At 41.2% G+C, this 12,886-nt stretch overlaps 2 protein-coding genes across 12 annotated transcripts in view; one reads left to right on the plus strand and one right to left on the minus strand.

Moving 5' to 3' along the window:
* Positions 1 to 12,886, minus strand: part of Rbm4 (RNA binding motif protein 4) — a 63,275-nt gene that overhangs the window by 34,888 nt on the left and 15,501 nt on the right. The window lies entirely within an intron of this gene.
* Positions 1 to 12,886, plus strand: part of LOC102917956 (RNA-binding protein 4B) — a 49,086-nt gene that overhangs the window by 12,574 nt on the left and 23,626 nt on the right. For 3 of the 7 annotated variants that reach the window (XR_013049059.1, XR_006062339.2, XR_013049065.1), the window contains 3 exons: positions 2,479 to 2,588; positions 3,533 to 3,648; positions 4,158 to 4,340. The gene's annotated coding sequence lies outside the window, so the exon portion shown is untranslated. Of the gene's footprint in view, positions 1 to 2,478; positions 2,589 to 3,532; positions 3,709 to 4,157; positions 4,403 to 12,886 lie in introns of those variants that run through there. The other 4 variants (XR_013049066.1, XR_013049061.1, XR_013049064.1 and 1 more) reach the window with 3 other exon arrangements.

Consider the following 12,886-nt stretch of genomic DNA (forward strand, 5'->3'; position numbering starts at 1 on the left):
CTTCTAATCTCCCAAGTGGTAGAAGTAAAGGCATAAGCCTCTAAAACCAATCCCGAGTTGTTTTTTTGGTTTTTTCTTCTTCCGTGATACAGGGTTTCTCTGTGTAGCCCTGGCTGTCCTGAACTCGCTCTGTAGACCAGGCTGGCCTGGAACTCAGAGATTCTCCTGCCTCTGCCTCTCCAGTGCTGGGATGAAATGTGTACACCACCACCACTTGGCCCAAGAAAATTTTCTAATCAATCCTTTGAAGGTCTTTAGCTCCTATATATTAAAACTGAATGATGAACAAACCTTGCTTAAGCTTTACTGTCACCTATACAGAAATGGTAGCATGAACATTCTGATTACATGTGAAATTTTCCTCTTTTAGGTGAGGGTGTCAGAGATCAAATACAGAACCTTGTGTGTGCCTAATGTACTTGCCCCTAAGTTAACCCCACCCCACCCCACACATTCTACTTTTTAAAAGGTTTTTGTTTTACATGAATGGTTCTTTTGCATGCATGTGCCTAGTATCTGTGGAGGCCAGAAGAGGGCACTGGATCACCTATAAAGGCATTACAGACAATTCTACCACATGGGTGCTGGGAATCAAACAAACCCCAAATCGTCTGCAAGAGCAGCCAGTGCTCCTAACAGCTGAGCCATCTCTCCAGCCCCTTTTACTCTTTTGAGATAGGGTCTTGCTTGCTTTGTTATCCAGGCTGTCCTCAAACTATCACCCTTCACCATCCTCTCTCATGCTTTGATTACAGAGTATACCACTTCTGACTCCACATATCTGATGCTTAACAATTTTCTGACTTTTTGAGTAGAGGCCAGAATGACAATGTTTAAAAGTCCATGCCCACACTCCAATTAGCAAATGAAGTACAAAAAGCTCGTGTTAATTCTAACATTTCACAGAAAGGTAAGACTATCCTTGTTATCACACTAAAGAAATTAAGACAAAGCCACTGGGACTTCTTTGTGATTGATATGCACACTACCAGGCAAAACAATAAAGATGTGTAGCTATCAAGCCAGTCATGGTGGTGCACACTGTTAGTCCCAGGACTCGGGAGGCAGAGGCAGGAGGATCTCTCTAAGTTTGAGGCCAGCCTGGTCTAAATACAAAGCTCCAGAACTGTCTCAAAAAGCAAAACAGAAAACAACAAAAAAATGGGCAGGTATTGACCTCACCAGAATCAAGTGGTATTCTGCGTTAGGTTTTGACAAACTTAACATGATAGTTTAATGTATCTTGATCCTGAACACCCTCAAATCATTCGCAAAACATGCAAGGAAAAAAACCTATACAAATAGTTCTCTAGAGTCATGGCCAGATAAAACTTGGCAAAACTTGTATTGAATTGTTCAGTCTGCAGCCACATGTAAATCTTAAGTATTTAAACTACACCTAGTAGTACTCAGAAATTCAATTTTTAAAAAATTTCCATTTGTGCATGCCTTTAATCCCAGCACTCGGGAGGCAGAGCCAGGCGGATCTCTCTGAGTTCGAAGCCAGCCTGGTCTAGAGTAAGATCCAGGACAGGCACCAAAACTACACAGAGAAACCCTGCCTTGAAAATTACATTCTTTATGTGTATATGTGTATCTGTGTGACTATATGCCATGTCTAGGCAGGTGCCCATGAATGCCAAAAGACAGCATTGGATACCCTGGAGCTGGAGTTACAGGTTGTGAGCCACCACGGGGGCAGGGAGGAGATGTGAACCAAACTCAAGTCCTCTGGAAGGGCAGCATGCTAAGCCATCTTTCCAGCTCCATGAAACTTTATATAATCTAAGTGGCTAATGACTACTACAACGTGATAGTGAAATTTAGAACTGCCAAGAAGTAAACAGATGTTTTTTATTTCTAAACTTCAGTTCTTCCATGAGAAGCTGCATACTGTAGGTACAAAATTCCTTTCATTCACCAAGATGAAGTTTCTCAACACAGACTTCCCAAGTCACTCTAAATGCTCCTGAACTTTATCTGCTATTTGAACTCCTGCGCTGTACCAGGATATGGTGGTGATCAATGTGTTCCTACTGAAGAAGTGAACCTTAATTCAGTTGTGCTAAGCACTATGAAAGGCCAAATGTATAATGTACAAACATCAGAATACTATAGAGAGAGGATGGCTATCCCAAATGGAGGGAAAGGGAGACACACCCATTAGCCAAAAAGGCAGCTCTGAGGATTGAGCAAAGTTGTGGAGGAAACCAAAAGAGTAAGTGATGGTAGCCACTCATGCTGAGCCTTGTAGAAGACTGTGAAGGAATTTTTTAGAAGACACAGACTTATCATAAGCTCATTAATTTCTCTTTAGAGATCACTGATGGAAAAGAAAAGAAAGAACAGATCGTAGATGAGGTCTAAAACAATACCCTGTAGATAGGAAATGGTTCACAGATAAAGATTATCAAGTGGCAGTCTGGAGGGAGGGCTTCAATCTCTGAAATCGATCAAGCTGACTTTTCTATTCAACAGTGGCTGAGCACCTGCGGTGGGCCAGGCCATGTCTGAATGAAATAGTACAGAACACGGGATGACAGAGTCACTTGGAGATCTTAAAGAGACTACTGAGATGAATATGAAAGGTAGGTTAGGAACAGGTCTGAAATCAAAGTTCTGGGGTTAATACTGCATTGCCGCCGCCACTTACTTGCACTTAAAGATTAAGAATGGAAATCCTGATGATATGAAACACACTTGCAATCCTAGGACTTGAGAGGTAAAGGTAGCAGGATCAGAATTTCAAGTTATCCTCTACTACACAGAGAACTCAAGAATAGTCTGAGTTACATGAGTACCCCTCAAAGGACTGAGGACCCAAGTTCCATTGCCAGCACCCACATTGTGGCTCATGTCCCAAGGGATCCAATACCCTAGGTACCAGGCACAAATGTGGTCCACATACACATAGGCAAAACACTAATACAAAAAAAATATTTTTTTTTTTTTTTTTTTTTTTTTAAGCAGAACTACACTAGCCAGGTATGGTAGCACATACCTTTAATATCAGTGGTGGCAGGTGAATCCATGAGAGTTCAAGGCCAGCTTGGTCTACAAGATGAGTTCCAGGCTAACTAGATACACAATGAGATACTCTCTCTCTCTCTCTCAAAAAAAAAAAAAAAAAAAAAAAACTACACATCAGTTGCTACAGAGTGTGAATGTGAGGGATGATGAGAACTGAGGGAAGTTGCTGGCCCAGTTTGGGGGGAGAGGGAGTGAGAGAGAGGCCTTTTGTTTCCATGGTTTTCTTCCTGTGCAGCTGGCTAGGTGAGGCAGAGCCCCCGGTACTGACCCAAGCAAGGCTCAGCCATAGCACAGCATTCTGGGAAACACTCATGCAAGGGAAAGTAAATGCTGACTTAAATATTTTCACTGCCTGGGAGAAAAGCAGCCAGGTTCCTTGAAAACTTCCTGGTGTTAGTGCAGTGCCTTTGTGGGGTTGGGAGAGAGGCACACAACTACGAAGTACTAAGGCTCTGCTCTGCTTGGCACAGCTCTTATAACAAAGCCTTGCTTCACCTTTTAGGTCTGCCTGAGACAGCCTTTGACCTACTCCTTTCCTCTGACTTCCAGCCACACAGTGAAGACAGGCACAGAAGAATGCAATGTACTGCAAGGAGCTTTTCCCAAGGACAGAAAGAGGTTGGTTGTCTGCAAAATGCCACCACCACCACCACCCCCAAAGGGAACCAGTCTGCCTAGGTTTGTGGCTTTTCAGAATTTCACTCAGTAGGACCTTAGGGAGTTTTTGTCCTTGTAAATTTGAGAGAAAAAAGGGGGAAAAAATACATATCCCAGGGAAGAATCACTTATTTGTCAAAAGAATCTGTGCCTGGGATGCTTTCGTTAGAGTAGGCCTATGTCAAGGGAACTCAAGTGCAGGAAATAGAATACGCTCCAAGAACTCACAGGATGAACAAAAGACTGGCAAGGTGAATTCTAAAGAGTGCTTCAGTTTAATGGACCTTTAGGGATCCAGACCAAATAGAATTCACATATCCATCATCATCTCTGCTAATCCATAAGACCAAATGATTATATTTGGCTCTCCCAGTAATTAAAGGAACTAAAGTTTAGAAATGCTAAATGATTTACTATATCTCCAGTAAAGAAAAAGCCCCACCCCAATTCTTGATGCTTGTTTACCTTAGGAAACTGAAGGACAAAAAACTGAAACACAAATCAACAACTGGCAAAGGTCCTGAAAAGCCAGAGTCCTGCCCCCATACACACATCAGAAAGAGAAGTTCTCGTTCTTCATATAGCAAGGCCAACTGGGCAGCTGGCAGTGGCCCAAACTGGCCAGGATGGAACTATCAAGATGGAGACATGAACCAGGTGTAGCAGCACATGCCTTTAATTCCAGAACTTGGGAAGCAGGAGCAAGTGGATATCTGTGAGTATGAACCCATCCTGGTTTACATAGTGAGTTCCAGGACAGCCAGAGCTACATAGTCTTGCCGGGCGATGGTGGCGCATGCCTTTAATCCCAGCACTTGGGAGGCCGAGCCAGGTAGATCTCTGAGTTCAAGGCCAGCCTGGTCTACAGAGCGAGATCCAGAACAGGCACCAAAAAAAAAAAAAAAAAAAGGTCTTGAAAAAAATAAAATAGGAAATGAAGCTGCAAGCAGGGCCTAGGTCAGGCTGAGAGAAGCAGCTCTGCCCTTAGGGCTTACATCTCCAAGTAACAGGGCACTCCTGGGACATACCATACTTCCCCTATTTGCTCTCCAAGAGACAGGGCACTCCTGGGGCCTAAGATACATCCATATATTTGCCTTTCTACCTTTCTACAGTGCTGTTTGGTTTTTTGGGACAGGGTATTTATTATTCTATCTCAGGAACTTAGTATGTAAACTTAGATGCGATCAAATTTCTAGCAATCCTCCAATCTCCCAAGTACTAAATTCAAGGGGCAAGCCATTACACGGGGCTTTAGATTGCTAAACTCTTAAACTCATTGGCTGGGATAATTCTAGCCTACAAGTGACCATTCTTGAGTCCTGTAGTTAGAATCCAGTCCTGTAGTTAGAATCTGGTCCTTGAATGTCACTCAGGTTTTGTTTGTTTGTTTTGTTTTTTGTTTTTTGCATACAAATGGATGCTAAGGCAGTTAAAAGCACTGGCTGCTTTTTAGCCAGGGGAAATGGTACATACCTTTAATCCCATATGCTGGAGGCAGAGGTAGGAGAATCTCTGTGAGTTCAAGGCAAGCCTGATCTACATAGTGAGCATAACGACAGCCAGGACCTACAAAGAGATGCTGTCACCACCACCAACAACAAAAATAAATTAAAAGAACATTGGCTGCTTTTGCAGAGGACCTTAGTGTGTGTCTGTCTGTCTGTCTGTCTGTCTGTCTCTCTCTCTCTCACACACATACACACACACACACACACACACACACACACACACACACACACAGCACACATGTACATGCCTGCAAAACATAGTTTAAAAAAGAAATAAACCAGTTGAGGTAGAGAAGGCAGAGGTGGTATATTCAAGAGATAGTTTCCATAAAACGTTTACTACCAACTGCCCATTTTATGTGTTGCAGGAAGTAAATTGGGCTTGTAGTGGTTGGAGCTCAGCAGTAGAAACTGGGGCATATATTTTTATTTTTATATATTTATACATTATATATATTTATACTGGGGCAGAAAATTTCCTATTTGTCTCACAGTTTTATATAAATGGTCAATGAATAAGCAAAGAAATTGGACAAGTACCACAAAATACACACTCTAGGCACACGTAGCCTTTAGCCATTGCCAAATGTCACAGCAGAGATGGAGCTATACAGAAAAATACTGATTTAGAGGGAGATTGTAAAATAGCCAAGGAAGACTGAAGAACAGGCAAATATAGCCATAGCTCACCACCCCCACCCCCTTAGTAAAATATAGGTACTAAATCTAGTGTTTTAGTATGCCATATGCCAAGTACTCTTCTACATGTTGAGAGAGAATCTTCTGCTTGAAACTTCTAAGTTCCTAAGCTGGCCTTGAACTCCATATAGCTCAGACAACCCTTGAACTTCTGATCCTCCTACCTTAGTCTCATGAGTAATTAAAGATTACAGATATGTAACAGTAAGTACATATTATTCTTCCTTCCCAACAACCAGTAAGATTTACTAAGGACTACTGTCTGCAAAGAGAAATTACAAACATATTCAGGATGTCTTGGCACTAACTCAAGTACCAGGCAGGGCTTTTACCAGCTCACCAGCCCCAGGAAATACATACTTGAGAATGCAGATTAGTCCCTTGAACTGTGGGGTTGTGACATGGAGTGGTATAACATTGCAAAGGGCACTGACAGATCCAAATGCAAAGGGAAAAGGGGATCTAACATGTTTCAAAACATCAGTGTAGTGTGCCTGAAACAGTAGAACACAACAGACTGAGATGGAAGGCTACAGAAGGATGTATAGTGGAGGGAGCCTAGAAATTGAGTTACATGACGAGTTGTAGAAATTAGTTAATTTGAAACATCACACAAGGTGAAATGAGCAATAAGACATAAATATGAAACTTTTCCAGCAGAATCTGAGCTGAAGATACAAAATGGGGAATTTCTGAATATAGGAAGCCCTTGAATTCACTGGCTCACTTAAGTGTACTGGAGACAGGAAGATGACAAGGAACAAAATCTAAGAGCTCTCTTGAGTCTCCTATATCAAGATGTCAGAGAGAGAAAGAGAAAACTCAGAAGAGGCTGGAAGGCCCTGGAAGACTATACAACTATGTTAAAGCTAAGAACTGATCAGGGGTTGAGATTAACTGCAAAGCACAAGAGTTTTTGTAGAAAAAATGACCTTCATTTTGATTGTGGTGATTATCACCACCACTTGTTAATGTGTTTGTCAAAATGTATTGACCTGCACTCAAAACCAGTGCATTGTATGAAATTAAGTGAATTAAACCAAGTTTAAGACAATACACCTGTAATCTCAGCACTGAAAAGGTACAGGCAAGAGGATTAGAAGTTCAAAACCAATTTGGGGAGAAAAGTAATCAGCAGGCTTATTCAGCAGTGTGTTACACTTATTTGCCAGCCAAAATATGCCTACTGATACAATAACAGCATGACTGCCCTGATGAGGACAACCAACCATTTTCTAATTGGATCAGAGCCCCACTACACAGAAGAGAATTCTCACCTACTAAAGAGCCCTATGACTAGGGAAGTCATAGGCCCTAGAGAGAAAGCTACTACTGTTGTTTTAAACAAACATTTTGTGCCCTTATAAAGAAGCACTCATGTTTGTGCCCAATAGTGCTACTGTCAGCTTTGGTCAAAGAAACTTCTTTTTGCAGATGACAGCAATTGTGGTTGAGACTTGTTAACTAGTCAAGTATGAAGAATTAACTGTGTTGAATATTCAGCCCTAAATGGGACATCTGTTACACTTACCATCCAGAATTAAGGAAATATCAATGAAGAGGGCACATAAAAGAATGTAAGAGCTGGGTGGTGGTGGTGCATGCCTTAATCCCAGTACTCTCAGGAGTCAGAGGTAGGAGGATCTCTGTGAATTTGAGGCCAGCCTAGTCTACAAAGAGTTCCAAGATAGCCAGAGCAGTCATACAGAGAAACTTTGTCTCAAAACAAACAAAAAAAAGAATGTAAGAATGAGGGAGATGGCATTGGAAAATGCTGTCTTCCTGACTTGGTTGTTAAACTAATGAACTCACAACAGCACTGATTACTTCATTAAAGCCTGCACAAAATTCCATTATATTATAGATCCTCATCAGTAAGATTGCTAGGGGAGGGAGACACTTTCTTCAGTAGTAGAGCCACTGCTAAGTTACCCATGCTGCTGTAAGCAGTCCTAAATAAACTTCCTGGGACCAAAAAGAAAACCAAGTAGAAGGGTAGTGAATTAGATGGGAAGAAAAGGATCAATGAAAGTTGAAGAGTAAAACAAGAGAAGATAAATAAGGGGCTGAAGAGTAGACTCAGAAATGAAGAGCTGCTTACTGCTCTTCCAGAGTTAGGTTTTCCACACTTACACTGGGCAGCTCACAACCTTTTAAGTCCAGCTCCAAGGGATCTGATACCCTCTGCTGGCCTCTGATGAGACTGCATTCATGTGCACATAACACACACCCATACAGACACAGAAATCCAAAATTGTACAGTTAGTATAGACTAATAAGCTTTGCGCCTTTAATCACTGAGCCATCTTGACAACCCTTGCTTTTAAATGAACAAGTATCAGGAAGTGATGGAACAATGTAAAACATGTAGATGTAGTAGTATTGGAATCCTGAAGGGAGGACAAATAAACACTTTTAATTTGTGTGTATGTGTATGTGTGTGCCTTAGGAGGCAGAGGTCCTGGAACTGGAATTATGGGCAGTTGTGAGCTGCCTAATGTGGGTATGTCAAACCATCTCTCCAACCCCTTGAGGAAAACTTTTAAGATTCTGTATCTTAGAAAATCATTGGAAAAAAAAAATTTTTTTTGAGACAGTTTCTTAGTGTAGCCTTGGCTGTCCTAGAACTCACTCTGTAGACCAGGCTGGCTTCAAACTCAAGAGACATGCCTGCCTCTGTGCTAGAATTAAAGGTGTGTTCTACCACTACCTGATGAATAAAAAATTTAATACAAAAAAAAAAAAAAAAGCAGGACTGGGTTTAGTGGCATTAGCCTCAGCAATCCAGAAAGCTGAGGCAGGAAGATCCTAATTTTTCTTTAAATTTACATCACATTACTACTCTACTCAAAACCCTGCAACACAAATTCATCCCATTTTTAAAAGAGACCTGAAATGATCAGTCCCATCTCTGCCTTCTTGACCATTCTTGTTACCTCCCTCCTTACTGTTGTTATAACGGGCCAGGTATATTGAGTCTCTGCTAAAGCTCTTACCTACAACTCTCCCCAGGTATCTGTTTGCCTCTCATTTTAAATTAAATTTTAGCTATATTTCTCTCTTAAAAAAGTTAGACCTCACTTACTATAAAATCATAGACATATATTCACTGCTTAAGTTCTCCACATCCTCTCACACTACTCTGCACTACAATGCTATACATCCTAATTCTCTGCATTTACTGTCCTTAATATAAAGCTTATTTGGATGACGGAGCTTCCATTAAGCCTCAGTGGCGAAGACATCATGTAGGACAAACAGAACAGTCTTTTAAAATGAAAAATGGCATGGCTTAGTGCAGAACTAACTCTGGAGTGGTAGAGAGAAAAGCTGGGTTAAAATAGGTTTAAGAGAAAAACAAATGAAGGGGCTCTGCCATTTATCCTGACAACCTGAGTTCCATCCCTAGGACCCACACTGAAGAACCAACTCGTACAAGCTGTCTGCTGGCCGCCACATACATGCCACAGCATACAAGCACCCCACACATACAAAAACTAATGTGAAAAAAGAACAAAACAACTGAAGTAGTAACTGGAAAGCAAACAACAGAAAAGGTTTTGCTACAAACAGGAGTGAAAAAGTAGCAAAGTCAGGGTTTCTCTGTTTAACAGCCCTGGCCATCCTGGAACTCACTCTGTAATCCAGACTGACCTCGAACTCACAGAGATCGGCCTGCCTCTGCCGCCCAAGTGCTGGGATTTAAGGTGTGCACCACCACCACAAAACTTAAAACTTTTTTTTTTTTTAAAGGATAAAGAGGCCAAACATGGTGGTATACAGTTTTAATACCAGCAGGGTAGAGAGGGGCCGAGGCAGACGAATCTCTCATGAGTTGCAGAACAGTGTGGTCTACATACCAATTTCCAGGACAGCTAAGGCTACAGAGACCCTCTCCCAAAAAAAAAAAAAAAAAAGTGGATCTGTTTCAAACTCTGACCTCACACACATACAAGCTTTTGCATGAACCCCTTCCTCAACACACACAACAGAAATGTGGCTTGAAGCATTTGCTAGCATTCATGAAACCCTAGGTTCAGTCCCTAGTACAAAACTAAATGTAAAAACTGTGTTCCTGATACAAACTAGTTTTACATGTTGCCCACCCAAAATGTAAACTATTACTAGACTAAGAAGGAACAGGTGAGGAGAGGAATTGTTACCCATTACGACTAACAGGCTCTATGGATTCAATTCTGAAGAGCAGACTCTGGGCATTATATGATAACTGACCTAGGAAAAACTACAGGTTCTGACAGTAAAATCCTTAACCAAGTTCCTCCAAAAAGATAAAGCATCCTGAATTACAGCAAGTCTATTAACAATCAAAACACTGCAGCCCAATTTATTCCATGCCTGATTCTGTCCCCCAGAGGTTGTACGTTAAATTGGTCTAGAGCAATAGCTTCCCTGGAGATGAAGGTGTTAATTACAGGGTAGGAGGCATCCTTCATTCCAAACAAAACAAAACTAAAAAACACAGGCACAGTAGTGCAGGCCTTTAGTCCCAGCATTTAGGAGGCAGAGACAGGAAGATGTGAGAGTACAAGGTCAGCATAGTCTATAGAGCAAGCTTCAGGACAGAACTATATAGAGACCCTACCTCAACACCACCCAAAATAAAAAGCCACAATTCCCTAGCCTTGCTGTAGCTGAAACTTTATTATTATGATACTTATATCAAAATGTACACATGTGAAAGCCAGAGGACAACTTTCACCAGTTGGGTCTCTCTTTCCAAAGGGTCTGGGGATTGAACTTAAGTTAATCATCTTTAACTCACTGAAACAGCTCACTAGCCCTTTTTAACTAAGTGGTCATTAAAATAGCAAAGTCAGTCACTCACTTCACACTGTTTATCAAATAAATTTAAAATATGGGACTAGAATGAAAGCTCAGGAGTTAAACAATTGCTGCTCTAGCCAAGGACCTGGGTTTCATTCCCAACATCCCTATGGCAGTTTACAATGGCTGGTAACTACAGTTTAAGGAGATATGATGCCTCTCTTCAGGCCTCGAGGATAACAGCATGCACATGGTGCATTGTGTGTGTGTGTGTGTGTGTGTGTGTGTGTGTGTGTGTGTGTGTGTGTGTGTGTGTGTACACAAAATAAGCAAAAATTTAAAATGTAAATGGTACAAAAGTGTAAAAAGTGGAGTTAGTGAGATTACTTAGTGATTAGAAGCACTTACTGCTCTTGCAGGGGACATAGTGACTTACAACCATCTATAACTCCCAGATCTAAGGAATCTCATGCTCTTCTTCTGACCTCTGAAGGCACTAGGCATGAACATAGCACACAGACATTCACGTAGGCAAAACACATACATGAAACAAAAATAAATCTTTTTTGTAAAAAGGAACAATATTCTTATGGTCAAGTACAAAAAAACTCCCAGTCTAAGACAAAACACTAGTTATCTGAAAACGCTCAAAGCTCAGATACTATGGATATGTAATTAAACTTTCTTACCTGACAAAATCATTAAGTGAAATATCAAAAAGCTATCATTGATACCCAATTCATATATACCAATTTAAAAACAAGGTGGAAGTTAGACATAAAAAGATTAAAAAAAAAAGCTAAGCATGACCACACAGGTCTGTGGTCCCCAGCACTTGACAGGCTGAAGAAGCAGGATTACAAGTTCAAGGTTAGGCAGGGCTACAGAGGGAGATCATATCTCAAAAAATTGAAAAGGGGGAAAAAGTGGGTGACATATTCCTACAATCCCAGCACTTCACTGGCAGAAGCAGGACTCCAGTTTCAGGCCTGACTGGGCTACATAGCAAGAAGCAAAACTTGAAATTCAACAGGCTCTTGAAAAGTGATTCACTTCACCTGTTATAAAAGCAGATGCAAAGGCAGGTGGATCTTAGTTTGAGGCCTGGTCTACTTGGCAAGTTTCAGGCGAGTCAGGACTACAGAGGGCCCTATCTTAAACCACATGCCCACTTTCCCTAACACCCAGCTCTAGCACTGGAAATTGAGCCAAGGGCCTCCTGAATACTCTACTACTGAGCTATCCCAAACCCCATTTATAATCTATCAGGTCAAAAAAGATTTAAATGTGGGGGTGGGGGTTTTCATAACAGAACACTTACTAACCCAGCAGATGAGCCTATAAACTGGATTGACTTCAAGGGAAAAGCAAGACCTACAGAAAACCATAACATGCAAACTCAGATCTTGGAATAGTTTACTGTGATCTGCTGATGGCCAGAATTTCAACAACAAAAACAAAACATACTGTAAATCTGCATTCCTGTCAGCGCACCCCCTGACTCCTCTTTTTGGTTTTTCAAGATAGGGTTTCTGTGCATAGCCTGGCTGGAACTGCTCTGTAGACCAGGCTGACCTTGAACTCAGAGCCTGCCTCTAACTCCCAAGTGCTGGTATTAAAGGTGTGTGCCACTGCCTGTCTCCCTGTCATCCTTTTTAATACAAAATACCACTTTGCCTTTTTTTATTCTCCCTTGGAGACAGGATCTTGGGCTGTCCTGGAATTCATTATTCCTTGAGAATAATCTTGAAAACTTGATCCTCCAGCCTTCATGCTGCAATGCTGGATTATAAGCATATGTCCACTATACCTGGCAAACAACATTAATTTTAAGGCACACCATCTCATGCTACTAGAATATAAAACTGTCAAAACTATGATATATATATGTATATTCAAATTCTAGACACACTGTCAAAATCATATTCTAAGGACTGAAAATACATCCAGTAATTCACTTAATTCCATAAATCTTTTTTCCCTCTGAGACAAGCTCTCATTATGTTACCCAGGCTATCCTTGAATTGACGGACTCCAAGTTTCATCCTTCTAAGTAGCTAACAGGCAAATGTCAGTTTTTGTTTTGGCAGTATTGGGGCTTGAACACAGAACCTTTCACATATTGTGAGAACCCTTCACTATGGTGTTAAAAATCCTAGGCTCTGTGAGAAAGGGTTTTACAAAGTTGTACAGCCTGTCATCAA

Source organism: Peromyscus maniculatus, chromosome 1 (genome assembly GCF_049852395.1).
Source record: "Peromyscus maniculatus bairdii isolate BWxNUB_F1_BW_parent chromosome 1, HU_Pman_BW_mat_3.1, whole genome shotgun sequence".
Lineage (NCBI taxonomy): Eukaryota > Metazoa > Chordata > Mammalia > Rodentia > Cricetidae > Peromyscus > Peromyscus maniculatus.